The sequence below is a fragment of the Euprymna scolopes genome, chromosome 38, assembly GCF_053919585.1.
Source record: "Euprymna scolopes isolate OS-2025 chromosome 38, ASM5391958v1, whole genome shotgun sequence".
NCBI lineage: Eukaryota > Metazoa > Mollusca > Cephalopoda > Sepiida > Sepiolidae > Euprymna > Euprymna scolopes.
The window spans coordinates 83,630,210-83,654,523 of NC_136519.1; the positions used below are offsets into that span (position 1 = coordinate 83,630,210).

The following is a 24,314-nucleotide window of genomic DNA, read 5'->3' on the forward strand; positions in this document are numbered from 1 at the left end:
AATTTAGATTAAAATAGACCTAGGAAGTGCCCAGGGGATGGTATATACTAACATTTAAGTATCGCTTTGCGTTTAAAAACGTTTAAGATTTATTTTAAAATAATCTCTAGTTTCGTTTTAATTACGGTAATAATATTTAGTTAAAATAGACTTAAAATGTGTAAAAATATGGCATATGTTTATATTTAAGTATCGTTTCACGTTTAAAATTATTTAAAACGTTATTTTAAAGTTATATGTAATTTCGTTTTAAAAACGGTAATAAATCTTAGATTGAAACAGGTCTAAACGGTGTCAAAAATTGGCGTTTTTATATTTAAGTATATTAATTATAACATGATCTCGGTCTATTTAAAAACACGTTTTAAAACATTTAAAATTTTAAACTTAAAATTACTCTCTAGATCTCGTTTAAAATGGGTGATAAGATCTACAATAATATAAAATAAAATATTTTGACATGTGTCTATAACTAAACCCTTTTTTTTATCTTCACGTTTTATCTTTTTTTCTATCCCAATTTATAAGAAGCGATCCTCTTCTATGTATACATTCTTTCAAGCATTCATTTCTTACATTTAGGCATCCATCTTCTTGGGTTGCTTTTAAAATATAATATTTTTCGGCATTGCAGAGCGAGCATTGTTTTAGCTCTGGGGATTATGAAGGTTTTTGCTCGATTTTTTTCCATTTCACCGTAAAAGGTGCACCTTCTTCTTTTAACTGCCAGATCTTGTTTGCTAAAGCCGTACTACTTCTCTCTTTTACTCTAAAGGAGCTCATGTGCATGTAATATCGCTGTTTAAACGTCCCCTTCGTCATTCCAATGTATTTATTAGTTACGTTTGTGGTTGTATTCGTTACAGTTGCTTCATATAGAAGTGACTCTGCTTTACAATTCCCTTCAAGCGGGCACTCATTTTTGGCTCTGCAAGAGCAAATTGCATTATCCCTCTCTATTGGTTCTCTAGAGATGATGGATTAAGAAGGTGCACCATATATATATATATATATATATATATATATATATATATATATATATATATATATACATATACTAGCATGTTTGGAGGTGTATGCCGAGCAAAAAAAAAGATCAATTTTTTTAAACTTTGACCCCTATTATGACCCCTTAACATTTATTGTTTTAGGGCTCAAATCGAGTTATTAAGTTAAATACATGTCCAAGGAACCTATATCTAAAATTTCAAGTGTTTAGACCAAAAATTGTCGGAGGAGTTTGGTAGTTCTCAACGGTCAAATCGTTGAACTTTAACCCGTTAACAGCCACATTTCTGGCCGAAAACCGATCACATAGATTTTCTTAAATCTCAGTACCCTGTATATCAAATTTCGAGTCTGTAGACTAAAAATTGACAGAGTTATTGCGTAGGGAAATGTACACAGACACACAGACACGTTCACTTTTATAGATATATAGATATTTCTTTCCGGTGGGAAGATATCCAAAAATTGAAAATAATTGAATGAATTGAAATAATTGAATTACGACAAGAGCCGTTGATAGCGCTCAATCATAAGAGAGCAAGTTATATATTTAAAAAATATTTTTTTATGTAAATGCAATCATATCTTGCTGCGATGTGCAGACCGTTTCAATCATATTAGATATCATCAGGCAAGACAAATTAAGGCACAAAACCTAAAAAGGTTCCAGACCTTTTCAAATTTTGAGGAGAGAAAATTTGCCATGAGTGGCGATGAGCAAAAATTAAAGTTCTTATGAGGGAGTAGTAAGGAGGAGGGGTAATATAATAATATAGAGGGGGGGGGTTGAAGACAGTAGGGGAGAGAGGAATGGAAGCTGAGTAACCATGGTTGTCATGGTTACCGACGGGGCGGTAGTGAGGATCCAAACTTCATCTATTGACAACTAAATTTGGTCAACTGGTCCGTTGATAAAAATTTGATATACTCTTTATCTGAATTTACATGAGCAGAAATATGTTGCTACCCAGTCATGAGCATGTTTCGGTCAGCTAGCTACTAGTAACTCCAAACCTTTTCAAGCGATACAGCTTATACGAAAGCAAAGTTTGTAATGAAAATATCAGATCTTCCTTGTCATAGGGAGTTAATATCAGAAAGTTCGTCCAGATGTTGCGAAAAATAAGATTTGGTTGTATGTAAATAAGATCCAATAGGGACGCAGATCTGCGTTGAGATATGGAAAAGGGTGGAGGGTGGGTTTGAATAATGGTATTTATATGCTTTCGTATAAGCTGTATCGCCTGAAAATGTCTCTAGTTATTACTAGCTAGCAGACCGAAACAAGCTCGTTACTGTGTAGCATCATATTACTGCTTGTGTAAAAACAAATAAAGAGTATACCCTGCTCTACTTTGGTATTGAGCACTCTTATTTAATCTCATTATATTTCGTTGTTTACTTAACCTCTGGAAAACAATAACCTCAGATTATATATATATATATATATATATATATATATATATATATATATATATATATATATGATGAAAATAATGGAAATAGTATTCCGAAAAAATAGAGAAAATAAAAAGGAACAAACCGTATTATGTGTTCATCAACGTTTCGTCTTCATTTCGAGACTTCCTCTGACGTTGATGAACACATAATACGGTTTGTTCCTTTTTATTTTCTCTCTCTATATATATAATATATGTGTGTGTGTGTGTGTGTGTGTGTGAAATAGAGCTGCTAGCGTATTTAGCAACCGCATGACACATATACAAATAACCAAGCCGGTGCACGATGTGACGTTACAGGGAAAGAAAAAGAGAAAAAAATGCCCACGTGGTGAGGGCGAGAAAGAAGAAGCATGTGTCAACGTGAGAAGAATGTGTGGCAAGATACTTTTAAGCCCATGTCGAGGCGGCAGGGTTTTGTTAACTACATGACAGACGAGATGAACAAAGAAGATCTTTAAAGCAATGCGTTAGTTTGGAAAGTGCCATGAGTAAATGCCTTTCCTTTCAACTAAGTTGAATTTCGTTTGCGACTGTTTCAGAGACAACGTGTGAGTCTGAGTGCTAAATTGTGACGACACTGTTTAAGAAGGTTAACGGCCACGTTACATAAGAATGCTGGAGCAATGCAGAATACCGGGTGTTGAAGGGATGTGATGCACGAACAAATAAAACAAACAGACAAACGAACAAAGATTTAAAATCTTCGTATATCTATTTTTTTCAGCATTGATCATATATAAATCAGTACACATGAACTCACTGTTTGTTACAACGAGAATGGTAAATATCTTTGATATTTCGAGAATAAAATCTCTTTTTCAAAATGGAAGCCAGACCAACAGTATGCCGTAATAAAAAAGAAATATGCGGTAAGAACAAGAATGAAAGTAGGATTAAAAAAAAAATCTAATTAGTTTACTGTTATTTCGGATGTTCTTGTTATTATTATTATTATTTGCATATATCAATTAATTATAATTATTAATATATAATGTTCCATTATTTTAATTTATGTTTACCAGTAATGCTTTATTCAAACTACCTTTTCCTTATCTCTCTCTCTCTCTCAGTGTGAATGTGCATGTGTGAGGACAATTCTCAACCTATATACTCAACGAATGTTTGATTTACAGATTTGAAATTTGGTATATAAGGTATTCAGACATGTGGAAAACTTTTAATCGGTTTGCATACGGAAAAAAGCACTGCTAAGGGGCAAGAATTGAAAAATTGGAACATGTGAGTCATCAAATTTTTAACTGTTTGTCAATTGCTCCACAAATACGCATGTGTGAATCGTTCACATGGCAGATTCCTTATGTTAAGAAGAAGTAGGGTTGAAATGACTTTTTAAAGATCATGTCAAGATGGTGTCAAGTTGGCCTGATGGTTATCGTTCTTGATTCACTGTCTTTAGGTTTGGTTTCGATCACAGCTTGAGTATTTTTTTTACTTACAAAAATGAACTGCTTAGAAAAAAAAACATAATACTGGCATGCATATGTTTCAGTTTCTAAATTAAAATTTTAATATTCATGCGTATTTTACGACTGGGCAATGCCGGGTGCTCTGCTATATATATATATATATATATATATATATATATATATATATATATATATATATATATATATACATCTTAGGTATATGTACATGATAATCTCCCAAGTTATCGAACAAATTATTATGAATTTTAGAATAAATATTCTAAGCAACCTGGTGAGTAACCTGAAGAAATTATTTAAAACTTTAATATTCAGATAAAGTCAGGTGTGTGTATGTAATCATTTTTGGGCTATCTCAACATAAATGGCTCTAACCATCAACAAAATCTTACTCCTTCACACTGTAGAGATTACCACGAGTCGGAAAACTTTCCCCATTAGTGGCTTCTTTCCTAGAATTGCTTACATTCGGAAATCCCTCCTTCTCCCAGTTTCCATGACTGTACTAACATGCAAAGAATTGTACTATAATATAAACAAGTGGCTCGTTGTTCAACTTCCTTGCTAAATCTGACCGTCGTTCACTGTAGCTTATTTGTTTGGGACGAGTTTTATGACGAGATCCCTGGCGACACCAGATGATCTTTCTTTTCAAATAGAGGAAGAGAAGATGGGAGAGGATTAGGTATGGTTGGTGGGGGCCATGCTGACACTTGGTCAAGAAAAAACAGATGTTTATGAGATTCCTGTCCACCAGAGAAGAAATAGTAAATATTTCAATGAGGAAAAAAAATATAAATAAATATGATAATAGATAATAGTTGTTCTTAAGCGATTTTAATTTCCATTTTGTACTTATGTAGCGATAGGAAGACGCAAAAATGTCCAGAAGAAATAAAATATTTCAATGGGGGGAAAAAAAAATATGATAATGAGATTCTCGAGTTGGCAGAAAAAAACAATACCGGGTCGTTTTTTAGGTTAGAACAACAATTAAAATTATTAAAGAAACAATGTTCTGTTGAAAGGTACGTGGGGGGGATGCAATCTCACTGGCCGACATCTATAGGAAGTTTAGGGTCAGAAAAAAGGAAAAAGGGTCGCCAGCCGAAAATGTTTGACTCAGATGATGAATCACTCATGGAAATAAATAGTTATCGCTTATCACATCAGTGCCGGGGTGGGGTTTTTAAGAGAAAGACAAACGAGAATTGTTCCTATATCACGGCTGTTATACATCTATCAACAACGGAAGGGTTGGTTTAAAACCCCTGCGAGCAATAGGAAGAGAATTCAGAACTTAGTGACAGCTTGAGGTGGGAACTGAGGGGTGAGGGGTCGCCGTCAGGCCTTGTTCGACCTAAGGACTAACAACTCCTAATTTGATAAGTTAGTTGGACTGATAAATAAATAAATTGAACCTAGGGAGAGATATTGTCATGAACGAGGAAGAAGAAGAAAATGAAAAGAATAAAATAATGAGTTCACGAGAGGAGATAAAGAATAAGATAATGGAAAAGAGAAAGAATAACTCCAAAAAGGTAGAGGGAGGAATGTCTGATTTGATAAAAACGATTGTCTTTTTTAGAATTAGGATCCTTTTACTGGCTGGCATGGAGGCGTCCACATCGTTCTCACCCCCCCTGGGGGGGGGGCACAAGAGCTAAGTTGAAAAGCTCTTGTTCTTAGCTGGAAAATAAATTAGAGGAACTTAAGTTATACAACCTGCACCATGAAGCTTGGATCAAAGAACTCGACTATAAACAAGTGTAAAACGATTTATGAATAATTATTTTGTTTCGTTATATAAAAATGTCCCAGAGTTTTTCCTTGTTTCTCGATTGCCGGCCTGAATGAAGGTACAGTTTATTTCAGGTATGCCCTTATGCCAGATGATAAAAGAAATAGACTGGATCCAGCACAAAGCCAGAGTGACGGCCGAAATCGACAATGTTGCCACACGGACTTAGGGTCATGTACATTTCGCATGCCCTGAGCAGCAGAAGGATATTTTCCAGTGACCAGTGAGAGTCTGGTCACCCTTGAGGGGGTCCACCACTAGACAAGTAAGAATTTAGCCCTGCTGGGTTGCATCTATGGTCCTGTGAGCTGGGAGCGACGAACATGGCCAGAAGTACATCACAAGTATGCTCCCGTGAACCAGGATAGCGACGGATGCGGCCCGGCCCTCGGACAAGAGAGGGTGTTAGGGTTATATTTTAAAAAGAATTAGACTTTGTGGAAATTCAAAAAGAGAGGAGGATTTTGATCCGCTATGAAGCGTTTTTTTTTTTTCGGAAGATCAAATGCGTTTCACAAAAACAAACAAACAAACAACAAACAAACAAACAGATGACAAAGAAAAAGTCTATCAACAAGAATGCGACGTTTTCCGGTTGGAAAGTTGTCATTCATTTCCGTGACCGGAAATTACAATAGTGGATGAAAATTTATTGCATACAGGTGGAACTGGAATATATATTTAGGAGTGGTCGTTGTTGTCAGTGTCATTATTATTATTATTATTGGCTCACATGGAGCTTTCACACAAGTCAGCAAACGATCTGATTGGACACCTGTGGTGCTCTCTGGAAGCTGAGTGACAACAAGTCTCCTCAGACATCCAACTCCCTCCTTCTCCTTCGGTAGCATTTGCAAATAAATTTGCATCATCACAACAGCCGCTTACCATTGATTTCTCACTGGCAGTGGCCATTGGTTTATACTGGAATTTGAGTGGCACTAAGCCTCCCCAAGATCCCAGTTTTCTTTGCACTTGTCCAGCGGAGGTCTGGCCAGTGCTCCCTCTTCGGTTTTTCCATCCACTTTGACCCTTCTCGGCTCTTTGGTATCACTTTTTTTTTGGGGGGGGGAACGGTGGTGAAACAATGGAGAGATGCATGATGGGGAGGGTGTAAAACATGTAGATATGCAGCTTCAGTGTTCTCCATTCCCTGTAACGCTTCTTCGTTATATTGTCTTGTGTTATTCTCCGCATTCAAGGGTTTTCCTTAATATTTCAACTGTTTTCCTTATCGTTAGGCGTTGTATTTTTGCAGCTATTCCTCTGATTCCAATTTCTGCCATTCTTTTTTCCAGGTTTTTCAGGATTGTTCCTAGTGCTTCGACTATTATCGGTACTATTTTGATTTTCTTCATCATCCAAATCCCTTTTAACTCTCTGGCTAGTTCTGTGTATTTGCTTCGTTTCTCCTTTTCTTTCATACTCACCCTGTGGTCAGCTGGGACAGCAAAGTCTACGATTTGACAGGATTTCTCTTTCTTGTTAATTATTACGACATCTGGTCTTCTTGCTTGGATGGGTTTGTCCGTCTGTATGTTCATGTCCCATAGGATTTTGTGGTTCTCGTTTTCGAGTGCTGTTGCAGGTTTATGCTTGAACCATTTATCTGTATGCTCAAAATGCAGCCGTTTGCACAATTCCCAGTGCACCACCCTCCCCACTTGGTCATGCCTGTTTTTGTATTCCTTTTGGGCAAGTTTGCTGCATTCACTTACTATATGGTTTATCGTTTCGATTATCATTATTATTATTACTATTATTATTCCATTAACTTCACAATGGTGTGATGTTTTAGACCGCCCCCCCCCCAATAGCGTTCTTTTACACCAAAGCTAGTGAGGATAATCAAACAGTCAATTCGATGGAAAGCACCTTGATAGGATGTTTTCTGAACCAAGCAGAACCGACTTCTGGAGTACAGTGATGTTGTATCTGATTCCCAAGGAGTTCAGCTGTTTCATAAGATTCTTTGGAATTGAGACAAGCGCACCTATGATTATTGGTACGATGGTAGTTTTCTTATTCCACAATCTAGCAATCTCCGCCCTCAATTTCTGATAGTTCCATAGTTTCTCATTTTTTTTTTTTTTGCCTATTAAGTTGATTTCATTTGGGCAAACTATATCAATAATCTGGCATTCATTGTATTTTTGTTCACAACTAGAATATCTGGTTTCATGTGAATTATCTCTCGATCACACTGAATCATGAAATCCCAGAGAATCTTAACGTCCTCATTTTTCACTACGCCCTCCTGGGTGATGTTGGTACCATTTGTCTGTCACTTGATTCCAAACTTTTGACAAAAACTCTAGTGCAAATTTGTACAAACTTTGTCATGACATGTTTCAGGAGATATTACACATAATCTCCACTTATAAGAACAGTCCTTTCAATAAATATTTTTATTTATTGCATTTGTATTTAGTGCCTGAGCAGCAAATATAAGATTTTTTTGTTTCTCTTTTCAATTCACCTTTAGACAGAAAATTCCACGCGTCCTGACATTTTTGTGTCTTAGTATCTCACTCAAACTGACCATGAAGTTTTATTCTAACCAACTCAGTCAACTTTTCTGCTTCGATTCTTTCCTTGTGTAATGTTATGACCCTTTAGGCTGTGATCATTGCGTAGTATCTGTTAACTGTGGCAAGCGGGGTCAATGGTCAAAACATTATTATTATTGTTATTGTATTATTATTAATTGATTTGAGCGACGGATGGTCGCTGGATCAGGTATTATGATTAGAAAAATAAACAATTAAATTGGGAGAAGAAATGATTGACGTGTGAATCGCAAAAGGAATGTGAAAATAGAAAATATATGTAAACATTATTTTGGGGTTTTGAATAAACAAATAACTAGTTGTGGACATTAGGTTGGTCTGAGACACGTAATTAGGCGACGTAAGAGAACACGTGATGTAGTTAGTTTTGGAGAGATTCAGAGAGTTGAGAATTGACCACAAAAGCGGACAGACATCTAGACAGGGGTGGACAGACAGTTAGGAGCGGGCTGTAAGAATAGAAAATGTAGACGAACTGCAGATCTTGTAAAAACCATTTGAGACAACTGTAATAAATTTATATTATAAAAATATAAAGAGTTGTTTTAATGGTTTCACAAATAAGAACAGATGTCTCAATTGGATGGTGCTGATCGCTTCATGGTTCGTCACAGATCAGTGGGAAGATACAGAAGAACTCTTCAAGAAAAAAGGTATGAGGCATATATTATTCTTCTTACATATGAATTGTAAAAATATCCTGTGTGATAAGTCTTTTTTTTTTTTCTTTTTTTTTTTACATGGGTGTCACCACTTATCAAGGCCTAGAGGCCACTCAAGGATAAGGGTTAATAGGTATACATTAGTCATTGTGATTTTAGCATAGTAAACAGTGGGAATTTTGAAACTTGGATTACTTAGGGGGACGATTCAATTAGAACTTGTTCACATTGGACTTTTTCTTTTTTTTTTTTTTTCATAGGTATCAACACATTATCAAGGCCAAAAGGCCACTCAAGGATAAGGGTTAAAGAGTGTACAGTAGAAATTGGCCTATATAATAATCATTAGTAATGAAAATTTGTTAAATTTGATAACTTATATGGAACGGCTCATCAAGAACTTATTTACGTTAGACTTGAAGACAACCATATTGTAGTCAGCCGGAAAGCAGGAAAACGGAAGACAATTCCACAGGCGTGCAGTTCTAATAAAAAAGCTTTGTTCATGGAATCTACGTTTAGGTTTAGGCACAGATAAAGAGTGGGGGAAATTATTGATAGTGTTTACAGCTAGACGAGTGTTTCTTGTGAAAGTTTTGCAAGGGGGGGACCATAGATTGAAGCTTAGTCGAACACTTTCCATGGAAATAATGATACATCAGAGACAAACTCGCAACATCTCTTCTGTGAGATAGAGGTTGCAAGGAAGAGAAAAGGACATCTCCTACGAGGCCACAAAGTCTATTTTGAACTCTATCAAGGCAGGACAAGTCCTTTCTAGCAGCTCCTGCCCAGATGTGGCAACAGTATTCCATCCTTGGACGTACCTGGCTCTTATATAGATAGAGAATTGCATCAGCAGTGAGATATCTACTGGATCGATAGAAAGATCCCACCATTTTTCCAGCGGCCTTGGCAACAGATTTGATGTACGTGTTCCATTTAAGATCAGGAGTAATGGTCAAGCCCAGAAGCCTGTCAAAACTTGAGGCCTCCTGAAGACGAGAGCCATTCATTTCAATTGATGCCAGATGGGGATCAGAATGTTGATGATGTAAAGAGAGAAGCTTGGTTTTAGATGCATTAAAAGTAACCAGCCACTCCTTTCCCCATTGTACTACATGCTCAAGATCAGAGGAGAGAGAATTGGAAAGAACTTGGTCGTTTACTGTCTTAGATGTGCTACCATAAATGGTAGTGTCGTCAGCATAAATGTCTACAAATGATGTAAGGATGTGATTTGGAAGATCATTAATGTAGATCAGGAAAAGAGTTGGGCCCAGGATGGACCCCTGAGGGACACCGGCATTAATACTGTGGGCTTCTGATTTTTGCCCCTCAACTACTACTCTTATGAACCTATCAGAAAGAAATGATTTAATAATTGAGAAGACATTTCCAGCTATACCATAGCTAGAGATCTTATGAAGTAAACCTTTATGCCATACCCTATCAAAGGCGTTAGATATGTCAAGAGCAATTGCCCTAGAAAGGTTGCCTCCATCGAGAGATTTGCTAATCCTATGAGATATAACTGTAAGCACATCTGCTGTAGATCTAGCAGAACGGAAACCATATTGAGTGTCACTAAGAAGGTTATTTTTGTTGAGATGGTTGATTACTTCTGTATTTAACACAGATTCCAGCAACTTACTCATGACGCACAGGAGACTTATTGGCCTGTACTGAGAGGGGGATGAGCGATCACCTGAATTCTTAAATACAGGGCATACTGATGAAATTTTCCAGGGAGATGGGAAACTATTCTCCTTAAGACAGCGTTTAAATAGTTTTGTAAGTATGGGTGCTAGTTCAGATTGAAGTTTTTTGAGTACTATAATTCGAATACCGTCCGGGCCAGTTGCTTTACTGGAATCAAGGTTTTTGATTAGCTTGGCAACATCACGTAAAGATATACGTATATCACATAGTGTGTTATCAGATACAGGAGAAAATATTGGGGGTTGGCGGCCTTGATCGCAAAAGGTAGAATTAGCTGCAAAGTTCTTGACAAAGAGTTTGGCTTTGTCTGATGCTGACGAGATTACCTCAGGTCCATTGATGATAGTTGGGATGGAGCACATGCTTCTGTTCAGAATTCTGTTTGCTATTTGCCAAAACTGGTGGGAACCAAGCCGCTGCTCAGCTACTTTGGACTTAACAGATTGAGCATACAACCATCTTGCGCTCTTTATTACTTTCTTACAATGGTTGCTGGCAGTCCTGAAAGCGGCTTTAGTTTCCATACATCTATTACGTTGGAAACAGTGGAAAAAGTGATTTCTGTGCGCAATGGCAGCAGCACATTCTGGAGAGAACCATGGCTGGCTGTTAGGTTTTTGCTGAAACTTTTTCGAGGGTATGAAACGATCAATACCTACAATTAACCATTCCGTCATGTCTAATACCATAGAGGACACATCCTTTTTAAATATGGAATGCAGAGGTAGATCAGTTATAAATGTACGGAAGCTATCCCAGTCAGCCTTAGTGTATCGATATACTGTACAATGGAGAGGTACGTCTGGGGACCTATTACATTTCATTTTTATCTTAACTGATACAACAGAGTGGTCGGAAGATCCAAGAGGCGACAGAACAGAAACTGAACATAGTTCAGGGCAAGTTGTGAGAAAAAGGTCTAGTAGGCTCGCATACTGGCCGTCATTGTCGGGCACACGGGTGGGTTCCTGAACAATCTGAGTGAGGTCATAGGCAATGGAAAAATCCTGACAGAACCTCCCCTCATCATCGGTCTTGTTTGAGTGGGTCAACCATTCGACGTTGTGAACATTGAAGTCTCCACATACGTGAATGTTTGCTGAAGGATAAGCAGATAGGACTTGGTCAATTTTCTCAGATATGCTTTTAAAGATAGTAACTCCGCTGTTGTGGGGGCGATAGAGAGTAAATAAAAATGCCGTAGTGTGAGCTAAAGCAACCCGGAAGCACATATAGGGTAAGTTAGGATCTTCCCTGGAGATGTCCCTACCACATGGAAAGCTATCTTTAATATAGGCACATATTCCATGCCCATGGCGATCTTGGGGATCAGATTTAGAAGTTAAGTTAGAGTATCCTTTAATTGCGAACTCTTCTAGGGAAATAGCCTGTCCAATGCCAGTTTCACTTAAAAATAAAAGGTCTGGTTTAGTCTCCTGTAATTGGGTTTCAACCTCTGGAAGGTTAGAACGTAGACCCCTGATGTTGGAGAAGGAGACATGGTAGTAGGGGTCTACGTTGGAAGTTGGAGAACCGGGTTTAATCGTGTATTTTTTCTTGAAACTTGTCATGATGAAATTTTGAAATTTGTGGACTAGGTCGTCTGATTTACTTAGAGCAGGACAGAGAGGGGAAATTAAGAGAGAAAAAGAAACGAAGAATTTTTTTTTTTTATTTGTAGCTAATGATAAGGTAAAGCCGTAACAATTACCCACTAGTATGGCATCGAGAGGCCCCACCAGAAGCTACTAGTCTGATACAACATGACTCTGTTTACACGTCAACATCATGTCCTCCTGGCTAAACGACATAATACAATTTATACGTTTATTATTTGTCTGTTAAAAGAACAATATCTTACATCCACTAGATAACACATGACACGTTTTAATATATCATCTCCTCAAATATAAATTAATATACAACACTTGTACTTCTGTTTATCTTCCAATGAATCTTTATCTAGCTCTTCCCTTTTTGCCACTGCTGTGAGTAAAATTTTGTGACTGTTAGTCAAGTATTCGTGAACACTTCTAAGCTCTCCCTTGACACATTCTTCAATCTCAATCAGTCCTCTTCCTCCTTTTTTTCCTTGTGATATACAGCTTGAGCACATTACAATTTGGGTGAAGTGCTCCATACTTGACTAACAGTTTCTATGTGAGTCTATCCAGCTTTTTCATTTCTTCCATTGTCCATCCTTCAAAAGCTGCACTGTATCGGATCACAGCAACCATCCATAAATTGACAGCTGAGAACAGGTCCGCACTATTCAGTCTAGATTTCAGGAGCAATTTGAGGCTCCTCATGTACACCTCTTTCGTCTTCTCTTTTACTTAATGGCATCAGAATCTCCTAATCTTTTACCATTTGCAGAATTATGCCTTTCATGGCTCCTCTTGTCTCTCGTTTAAGACTAACTACTGCACATTTGTAAATTTCAAACTCCATATTTATATCTTCCCTCCACTGCTATACAGTTTGAACCAGGGAGTAAATTCAAAACTCCATATTTATATCTTCCCTCCACTACTATTTAGTTTGAACCAGGGAGTAAATTCAAAACTCCATATTTATATCTTCAATTCGCTGCTATAATGTTTGAACAAAGGAGTAAATTTAAAACTCCATATTTATATCTTCACTCCACTACTATAATGTTTGAACCAGGGAGTAAATTTCAAACTCCATATTTATATCTTCACTCCACTACTATTAAGTTTGAACCAGGGAGTAAATTCAAAACTCCATATTTATATCTTCAATTCGCTGCTATAATGTTTGAACAAAGGAGTAAATTTAAAACTCCATATTTATATCTTCACTCCACTACTATAATGTTTGAACCAGGGAGTAAATTCAAAACTCCATATTTATATCTTCACTCCACTGCTATAATGTTTGAACCAGGGAGTAAATTCAAAACTCCATATTTATATCTTCACTCCACTACTATAATGTTTGAACCAGGGAGTAAATTCAAAACTCCATATTTATATCTTCACTCCACTGCTATACAGTTTGAACCAAGGAGTAAATTTCAAACTCCATATTTATATCTTCACTCCACTGCTATAATGTTTGAACCAGGGAGTAAATTCAAAACTCCATATTTATATCTTCACTCCACTACTATAATGTTTGAACCAGGGAGTAAATTCAAAACTCCATATTTATATCTTCACTTCACTGCTATAATGTTTGAACCAGGGAGTAAATTTAAAACTCCATATTTATATCTTCACTCCACTGCTATAATGTTTGAACCAGGGAGTAAATTCAAAACTCCATATTTATATCTTCACTCCACTACTATAATGTTTGAACCAGGGAGTAAATTCAAAACTCCATATTTATATCTTCACTCCACTACTATTAAGTTTGAACCAGGGAGTAAATTCAAAACTCCATATTTATATCTTCAATTCGCTGCTATAATGTTTGAACAAAGGAGTAAATTTAAAACTCCATATTTATATCTTCACTCCACTACTATAATGTTTGAACCAGGGAGTAAATTCAAAACTCCATATTTATATCTTCAATTCGCTGCTATAATGTTTGAACAAAGGAGTAAATTTAAAACTCCATATTTATATCTTCACTCCACTACTATAATGTTTGAACCAGGGAGTAAATTTCAAACTCCATATTTATATCTTCACTCCACTACTATTAAGTTTGAACCAGGGAGTAAATTCAAAACTCCATATTTATATCTTCAATTCGCTGCTATAATGTTTGAACAAAGGAGTAAATTTAAAACTCCATATTTATATCTTCACTCCACTACTATAATGTTTGAACCAGGGAGTAAATTCAAAACTCCATATTTATATCTTCACTCCACTGCTATAATGTTTGAACCAGGGAGTAAATTCAAAACTCCATATTTATATCTTCACTCCACTACTATAATGTTTGAACCAGGGAGTAAATTCAAAACTCCATATTTATATCTTCACTCCACTGCTATACAGTTTGAACCAAGGAGTAAATTTCAAACTCCATATTTATATCTTCACTCCACTGCTATAATGTTTGAACCAGGGAGTAAATTCAAAACTCCATATTTATATCTTCACTCCACTGCTATAATGTTTGAACCAGGGAGTAAATTCAAAACTCCATATTTATATCTTCACTCCACTACTATAGTGTTTGAACCAGGGAGTAAATTCAAAACTCCATATTTATATCTTCACTTCACTGCTATAATGTTTGAACCAGGGAGTAAATTTAAAACTCCATATTTATATCTTCACTCCACTGCTATAATGTTTGAACCAGGGAGTAAATTCAAAACTCCATATTTATATCTTCACTCCACTACTATAATGTTTGAACCAGGGAGTAAATTCAAAACTCCATATTTATATCTTCACTCCACTGCTATAATGTTTGAACCAGGGAGTAAATTCAAAACTCCATATTTATATCTTCACTCCACTACTATAATGTTTGAACCAGGGAGTAAATTCAAAACTCCATATTTATATCTTCACTCCACTGCTATACAGTTTGAACCAAGGAGTAAATTTCAAACTCCATATTTATATCTTCAATTCGCTGCTATACAGTTTGAACCAGGGAGTAAATTTAAAACTCCATATTTATATCTGCTATACAGTTTTAACCAGGGAGTAAAGTTAAAACTCCATATTTATATTTTCACTCCAGTGCTATACAGTTTGAACAAGGGAGTCAATTTCCTTTTCTGTTTTACCAACCAATTTCAGATCGTCCATAAATAACATGTGGCTGATCTTCGGTCCATTCCTCACCAGTTGGTACCCCATCTTTGTCTCTCTTCATACATGTGTCAATGGTAAGAGTGCTGTTATGGATAGAAATGACGAAAAGGAATCTCCTTGCAAGATAATGCGTCTGATGTTGTCCCTAATATTTTCCCATCTGACTCAATTATATTTTCAGCCACTCCTACCATTTTCAACGTCCTAAATAAAACCAACACAAAGTCAAGTATCTGCAGAATGTCTTCTTGGTTCCTCCTCTTCTCTTTTCTCCCTCCCAACAATCGAACACAGCATATAATAACAAAACTCTAAAGCACGTCTGACAGCACTGACTTCTGCCAACAGTCTGCCCCTCCTCTTAACAACACAGGCTTTTTATATCGCAAAATCGTTCACCTCTATTTGCATATTCTTCTAACTCACGTGATCACTACTCTATAAATAAGAGTCTTGACCATTTCTTTTCTTTCTTTTTATTTATTTTTGGTGACCGACCCGCACGTGGTCTATCCAGGTAAGTCACGCATTTCTCCACACTCCCCCCTGATCTCATGATCACAAACAGGACATGCGGGCAATCGTCGTTGGCGGGTACTCCTTCGAAGAAGCACTTCCTCATTGCTGTTTTCTTCATTACCACCATCATTACTACCAGTCTGTTCCATTATCCCGTCTCGTGGTTCCATAGGCGGTGTCTCACAATCAGGGCAGGGGGGCAGTATCCGTCTTTGTCGGGTACTTCTCCGAAGAATCGGAGGCGTCATCTCCTCGGTATGCTCCATCATCCCTTCTTGCTGGGTTTCGCAATCACGGGGGGTGGGCAGTATTCGTCTCTGTCGAGTATTTCGATGAGGCATTACTTCCTTGTGTCCATCGCTCTCCTCACTATTGTCATCAGTATGTCCCATCATTCCCTCATCTGGTTCTGTTGGTGGTGTTTCTATGCTCACCTGAAGGGGCAGTAAGTGATCAGGATCATCTCTGAACGGTGTGTGATCCTCCTCATCGTCCTCAGAATCAGAAGAGGTATAACAAGGGCGGATATCTTTTACGTGACGTGGTATGCCACCAATCAACATGGTCTGAGGACTTATGATTTCATCTATTTTTCCCCGGAAAAATTTCGTAGTGCACCCAGCATTTGGGGGTTTTATCCAAACAAGGTCTCCCACCTGATATGGTGTATTGACAACACTCACCACTGATGGTATGGCATCAACTCCTTTCACACGCTGTTCATATTGGTAAATCCCATTGGCTGGTGCAGTTGCTGGTGTTGCATTGTCCTTGGGTGTTATATTATACCAGTACACAGCTTCTGGAATAGAGCACTGCGTCCTGGCTGCAATTCTTTTGATGGTGCGGTGACACCGTTCTGCTATACCATTACCCTCGGGATAATATGCACACCGATAATGCATTTTAATCCCCCATTCGTGCACGAATTTCTGAAATTCTTGACATCGAAATGTGGCGGCATTATCAGTCAGAATTTCAATCGGGGCACCACGTTCAAAAAAGACGGCTCTCAACTGTTGTATAATGCTGGCTGCATCCTGTCGTGTCAACAGGCGCCATATTGTGAAACGCGTCGGGCCACAATCCGTCATGGTCAAAAAATGTTTGCCCCCATAATGTGTTATGTCCATCCCTACTCGCTGCCAGTTGCCCTCCACCTCGAGCTTCCCTTTTTGCTATTGGGATGGTGCCGGATCAATTCTCTGACACTCTTCACACGAACGTATGGCTGCTTTCACTGATGCTTTTGTAGTTGCAGGGCATACTCTTCGGACAAAATATGCAGTCCTCTGAATTCCAGGATGTCCATTGTTAGTAACCGCACACCAAGCGCCGAGATAGCTTAAAACCAACACAAAGTCAAGTATCTGCAGAATGTCTTCTTGGTTCCTCCTCTTCTCTTTTCTCTCTCCCAACAATCGAACACAGCATATAATAACAAAACTCTAAAGCACGTCTGACAGCACTGACTTCTGCCAACAGTCTGCCCCTCCTCTTAACAACACAGGCTTTTTATATCGCAAAATCGTTCACCTCTATTTGCATATTCTTCTAACTCACGTGATCACTACTCTATAAATAAGAGTCTTGACCATTTCTTTTCTTTCTTTTTATTTATTTTTGGTGACCGACCCGCACGTGGTCTATCCAGGTAAGTCACGCATTTCTCCACACTAAATACCCACAAATGCGGCACCATATCATAAGCTTTCTTGTATTCTATCCAAGCTACATTCAAGTTTGTCTTTCTTCTTTTACAGTTCTTTAAAATACATTTATCCATCGATAGTTGGTCTTTTCTTCCTAAACACCTTTTCTTCCTAAACACCTTTTCTTCCTAAACATCTTTTCTTCCTAAACAACTTTTCTTCCTAAACACCTTTTCTTCCTAAACATCTTTTCTTCCTAAACACCTTTTCTTCCTAAATACCTTTTCTTCCTAAACACCTTTTCTTCCTAAACAACTTTTCTTCCTAAACACCTTTTCTTCCTAAATACCTTTTCTTCCTAAACAACTTTTCTTCCTAAACAACTTTTCTTCCTAAACACCTTTTCTTCCTAAATACCTTTTCTTCCTAAACACCTTTTCTTCCTAAACACCTTTTCTTCCTAAACACCTTTTCTTCCTAAACACCTTTTCTTCCTAAACACCTTTTCTTCCTAAACACCTTTTCTTCCTAAATACCTTTTCTTCCCGCCTTTTTGTTCCACTTGTAATGAACCATTTACTTCAAGACTGTCACATCATTTTTAATTTATCATCCCTCTCAGTGTCTTCCAAAGCAAGTTCAAGCAAGGAATTGGTCTATAATTTCCAATCTTTGACTCTTTAGCAGGGGTTTTCATTATTAAAATAGTCCTTCTCACTACAAACCATTCTGGTATCTGGCACAATCTGACACAATCATCCAGAGAAACGGCAAGCCTCTCATGGGTTCATGTGAAAGATCGCAACCAGTACCCATTAATTCCAACTTGAGAGAGACGAAAATGAGAAGTGGAGCAATTCGTTAACTTTGGAGATAAGGCGTATACAAATTGGTCTATAATTTGCCACATCTGGCGCTTTAGTAAGATGTTTCATTCTGGTATCTGGAACAAATTGACACAATCATCCAAAGAAACAGCAAGTCTCTCATGAATTTCTGTTAAAAATCGCAATTAGCACTCATGAATTCCATCCGGGTCCTTTCCACTTTTTTTTTTTTTTTTACATTTTCACCCCAAACAAGCCAAATTGCTACTTTGGTGTAGGGGGCTACTATCAGGGGTAACAACTACTGGGGTACTATGTAGGGATTTGTGCAGCAAGATGTCGGTTCATGTTACACTTGAACTTCTGCACGTCAGTACTGTTGGAGAAGCAGGGACCTGGAATGGAATTCCAAAGTCTAGCGGTTCTGGGGAAGAAACTATTGCAGTAGAAAGATCTTTTACATCTAGGGATCTCTACAGTGTGGGGGTGGGATTTAGCAGCATGCATGAACTTCATTTGTTTTCTCAAATCTTCAACAGAAATGTGGATATCCTCTTGTTTGTGCCTTTCCAGCTTTTCACTTACTCCAGCGAACCAGTCAGCATCAACCTTGTTGGAAGTCTCGCCTGATCAAAGTGTTGTAGCTTCTCCAGGGTTAGGAGCCACTGTTTTGGTTTCACCTCCTTTTAGATTTCTAAAAAAAACCTTGACTGATTTGTTTCATATAATTCGTTGTCGTTAAACTGCTGAATTCTGTTATTTATACCTCCTCATCTTGGAACCTTTTGTCATAATCTGCTGTTTTATCTCTTCCATAGTGGTATTAACCCCCTTGGCTTTCAATCTGTATCGTCTATCCATTTCTTCTTTTTCTCCTAGTTTGCATTTTCCCACTGTCCTTTGTACCATGCCTGAATTTGACCTTGGTCTCTTCAGGTCATCTTTAATTTCCCTTCTTCAACATGGTTCTTTATTAAAATTTTATTTTTGGGTTCTTTCGCTCCTACTATCTTACCAACCAATACAGCTCTGCTATCTTACCAACCAATACAGCTCTTTTGAGTGGCAAAAAGGCTCCCCAAGGTCCTAGTCTTTTTTACACTCATCCAGTGGAGGTCTGACTAGTTCTTTTTCTCATTTATTGGTCTTTCCATCCTCCTTGATTTTCCTCGATTATTTGGTGTGGTGTTAGTTTATGGTTGCATACATACACATACACACAAAATAAATAAATAAGAATAAAAAAAAATTGAAATTAAAAAAAAAAATTATTAAAAAAATAAAGGGGAAGGGAGGAGCAGAGGGGGTTAACTTACAATTATTTCAGTTTTTATGATTCCATGTAATGTTCCTTGTAATGTAACTTGATTGTGTCTGTTTTTTGAGCTAGTTTGCTACATTCGCTTATGATGTGCTTTATTGTTTCGTCTCTTTGTTCACAGAGACTGCATTTGCTGTTTTCGTGAATCTTTTCGATCAGTGCTGTGATGTGTTTGCTTCTGATTGTGTTATCTTGTGCGGCTCTTATTAGAGATTCAGTTTCTCTGTTTAAGTTTCCTTTTTGTAGCCATGTCCAAGTGTTTTTATTAGTCTCATCTTTTGTCATCCATATGAATTGTCCATTGTTTCTCAATTTTCTTTTATCGTCTTATCCATTGGCTCTTGTTTGTTTTTTGAGTTTTTCTTACTGCAGCAATTATTCTTTCAGCGTTCTGCATGATGTAATTCATTTCAGTGTCATTTACACAGTTTTCTATACAAACCAGCCCTCTTCCTCCGGCGTTCCTTTTCACATAGAGTCATTTAGTATCATCCTTTGGGTGTGCTACTAGTTGGCCAGTTATGCACAAATTCCAAGAGCGATAGGAGCCTTCTATCATGTCTAAAAGTGACACAATATTCACTGAACGAGATTGGAGATGCGCCACTGTACAACTCATGCTCTCTACTGATTCAAGTTATGACAATAGGACCATTGCCAGCATCCTCAATATGCAAATCCAGACACATGAGGACACAGCTTATGGTCATTGGTATGTTTTTAACTGATGACCACATCATGCCACCTCACATCTTCGAAGTTGGCTTGAAAGTCAACACCAAATTGTAGCTGGACGTACTGAAGGGTGTGGTGATTCTCTAGTGCAATCAGGTGGTCACTAGACCCTTGGTGTTGCAGCAGGACTCGGTGCTGGCCTACGTTCAATTAGACTTGGGCTTGGCTTCAATAGAAGTACTACGACTTGTACCCTCCTCTCACTGCCCCCCACCGCCTCCTGAACCTGCTGGACTACGTCGTTTAGTCATAGGTGTAGAACATCACCAACATGACCTCTCACAACACCAATGCCAGCCTGAGCGCCACCATTTGTCGAGTATTCGCCAAGCTCAGGCCGGCGCTTGTGGAAAAGGCATACTCCCAGTCGCGGACCTGTATGGAGGCAGTGGTTGAGACTGAAGGCTGGTATATTTAATAGATGTAATCTCTCCTACATAATCAAGTTACCCGAATTGATTTTTTCAATAAAAGGTTTCTTTAGGGGGACAAATTCAGCTCCCCTAAAAGTAGGGTAAAAAGGGGGCACTCTGGTTGTGACCAAAAATAATAATTGTTCCAGTATAGAGGGTTTTCCCTTCCATTGACTGGTACAAATTATCTTAAGTGCAGCATCTGTAGAAAAGGGTATTTATTTGCTTCCCCACTGAGCAAATTAGGCACAAGGCCGATTTTTAATGTGAGGAGTGAAGGGTTAATGGGGACCAACTCCCGGGGAGTAGGGGAGCTGGATATTGACAATTGGTATGAAAGGTTGCCCCTACATTGACAGAAGTTTATATGTGGGGTTGCCCCCACATATGGTCTTTGCTTGCAGTATCTGCCGGAACAGATACTACACTTTGATCCCAGTCTGAAGGCCAAGAAGTATTTATTTGCTTCCCCACTGAGCAAATTAGGCACAAGGCCGTTTTTTAATGTGGAGACAGAGGGAGGGGGGAGGGAAAAGGGGACCAGCTCCCGATGGGTGGGAAATGGGAGCTGTATAGTGACAATTGGTATGAAGGATTGCCCCTACATTGACCAAGGTCTTATATGTGGGGTTGCCCCCACATATGGTCTTTGCTTGCAGTATCTGCCGGAACAGATACTACACTTTGATCCTGGCCCGAAGGCCAAGATATTTATTTGCTCCCCCACCAAGCAAATTAGGCACAAGGCCGATTTTTAATGTGAGGAGTGAAGGGGAAATGGGAACCAACTCCCCGGGGAGTAAGGGAGCTGGATAGTGACAATTGGTATGAAGGGTTGCCCCTACATTGACCAAGGTCTTATATGTGGGGTCGCGCCCACATATGATCTTTGCTTGCAGTATCTGCCAGAACAGATGGTATTTATTTGTTCCCCCACCGAGCAAATTAGGCACAAGGCCGATTTTTAATGTGAGGAGTGAAGGGGAAATGGGGACCAACTCCCCGGGGAGTAGGGGAGCTGGATAGTGACAATTGGTATGAAGGGTTGCCCCTACATTGACCAAGGTCTTATCTGTGGGGTCGCCCCCACATAGGGTCTTTGCTTGCAGTATCTGCCAGAACAGATGGTATTTATTTGCTCCCCCACCGAGCAAATTAGGCACAAGGCCGATTTTTAATGTGAGGAGTGAAGGGAGGGGGAAGGGAAAAAGGGGACCAGCTCCCGAGAGGTGGGAAATGGGAGCTGGTTAAAGGTCAGGCATGTGGGGTTGCCTCCACATCTGGTCTTTGTTTGTAGTATCTGCCGGAACAGATGGTATTTATTTGCTCCCCCACCGAGCAAATTAGGCACAAGGCCGATTTTTAATGTGAGGAGTGAAGGGGAAATGGGGACCAACTCCCCGGGGAGTAGGGGAGCTGGATAGTGACAATTGATATGAAGGGTTGCCCCTACATTGACCAAGGTCTTATATGTGGAGTTGCCCCCACATATGGTCTTTGCTTGCAGTATCTGCCGGAACAGATACTACACTTTGATCTTTTCCTGAAGGCCAAGAACGAACTTTGATCCCGGCTCGAAGGCCAAGAACAACAGAAAAAAAGGCAACCCTACTTTTCTATGTATTTATACCCTAAATTAGGTTTCTAGTAAATAGTTTAGTTTCGAAGAGTTTTCTTTGTTCTTTTAGAGATGTTTTATTCTCGTTCATAAGTCATTTGATGTTTTCCAATTTCTACGATTACTTGCCGAAGATATTAACACCTGCATGTGCTTGTTTTAAATGCAACAGACTCAGTTGCAACACGCTTTTCCAATGACCTTTTCAAGAAATGACCTTTGATTGATATCAGTTAATACTTCAACTAATCTCTTCAGATAAACACACCGCTTCATTAAGAACGAAAAGGTTGCTGTATAATAGGCATTATCTTTAAATTTGTATAAATCTCTCTTGTATATATATTAGCGGGCCTCCTGGCGTTGTCCAGTTGTAAGATACGTTTAAATATGATAGTTTAACGTTTAAATATGACATTTTAACGTTTAAATATGATATTTTAACGTTTAAATATGATTCTTTAATTCATGCAGATTACGTATTTATAATTATAGGGACATTTCTCTATCGATTATGTTGAACCTAATATATAGTAGTGAGATCCAAACTATATATATATATATATATATATATATATATATATATATATATATATATATATATATATGCTATTTTATATGGTTTAAATTAATTCAATTATTTATAGGAAAGTGCATTTTTACCGAAATACGAGTTGGGAATAATTTTCCCTTTGACCAATTTGGTACTCCCAAATGGGAAGCGCCATATATATATTTTTTTTTTAATATAATTATCCATTGACACGTGCTTCGTCGTCTACGACTTATCAGAGTGGCTGAATCAATCTCTCTCTCTCTCTCTCTCTCTCTCTCTCTCTCCCTATATATATATATATATATATATATATATATATATATATATATATATGCATATATATGCACAAGTAACGGATCTGGTAGGGATCTACCTATTAAAAGAGCTTAAACACAGATTCAGCAATAGCGACCTGCAAGGAGGCCTGTATAGGGACGACACTCTATTAATAACTGGGGCTAGACCCAGAATGTACAATAGGACCATAATCAAACTAAGAGCATTTTTTTAAAGTTTCGATTAGATTAGAGAATGAAAAAAGCACCTTAAACTTCTTAGACGTAACATTAAACCTAAAGGAAGAAACATACTACCCCTACTATAAACCAAATTTGTTGCTGCACTATGTCCACAAATTCTCCAATCACCCCAGATCCGTCATTAAGGCAACCCCTACCTCGGTGTCCAAAAGAATTTCTAATCTCTCTGCAAACCATAAAATTTTTAATGACAGCTCTACCTTTTATAACAACGCACTAGCAAACTCGGGATACAAAGACGCAATTAAGTATGATATGAATAATGCTAAAAAAATATCCAGCCCCTTAGGCATAGTGACCCACAACATGACTAAACACAAGTCAAGGTAAAATAATAAGGCAAGATCGAATCATTATAAGTATCATATGCCAAATACTCCTAGCAATGAAAAGCTCATACAAGTTGAACAGACACTCCCAAAAAAACGGATCAGAAGAAAGTCCAATATTGGGTTCAACCCCCATATAATAATAACGTCCAAACTAATATCCCAAAAAGAATTCTTTAAATTAGTAGAAGATTCTTTCAAGCATCCTCACATATACAACACGATCCTAAATAAAAACTCTATTAAATTATCCTTCTCAACTATGCCTAATGTAGCACAAACTATATTAAGCACTAATAATAGGAAAATAGAATCAGCACAGAAAATAATTAATGGCAACCCTAGTCTAGCCCAACCAAACTGCAATTGTAACAATCCAA

At 37.9% G+C, this 24,314-nt stretch overlaps 1 protein-coding gene across 1 annotated transcript in view; it reads right to left on the reverse strand.

Annotated features, from left to right (window-relative positions):
• Window positions 1-24,314, reverse strand: part of LOC145263231 (N-acetylated-alpha-linked acidic dipeptidase 2-like) — a 544,830-nt gene that overhangs the window by 503,049 nt on the left and 17,467 nt on the right. The window lies entirely within an intron of this gene.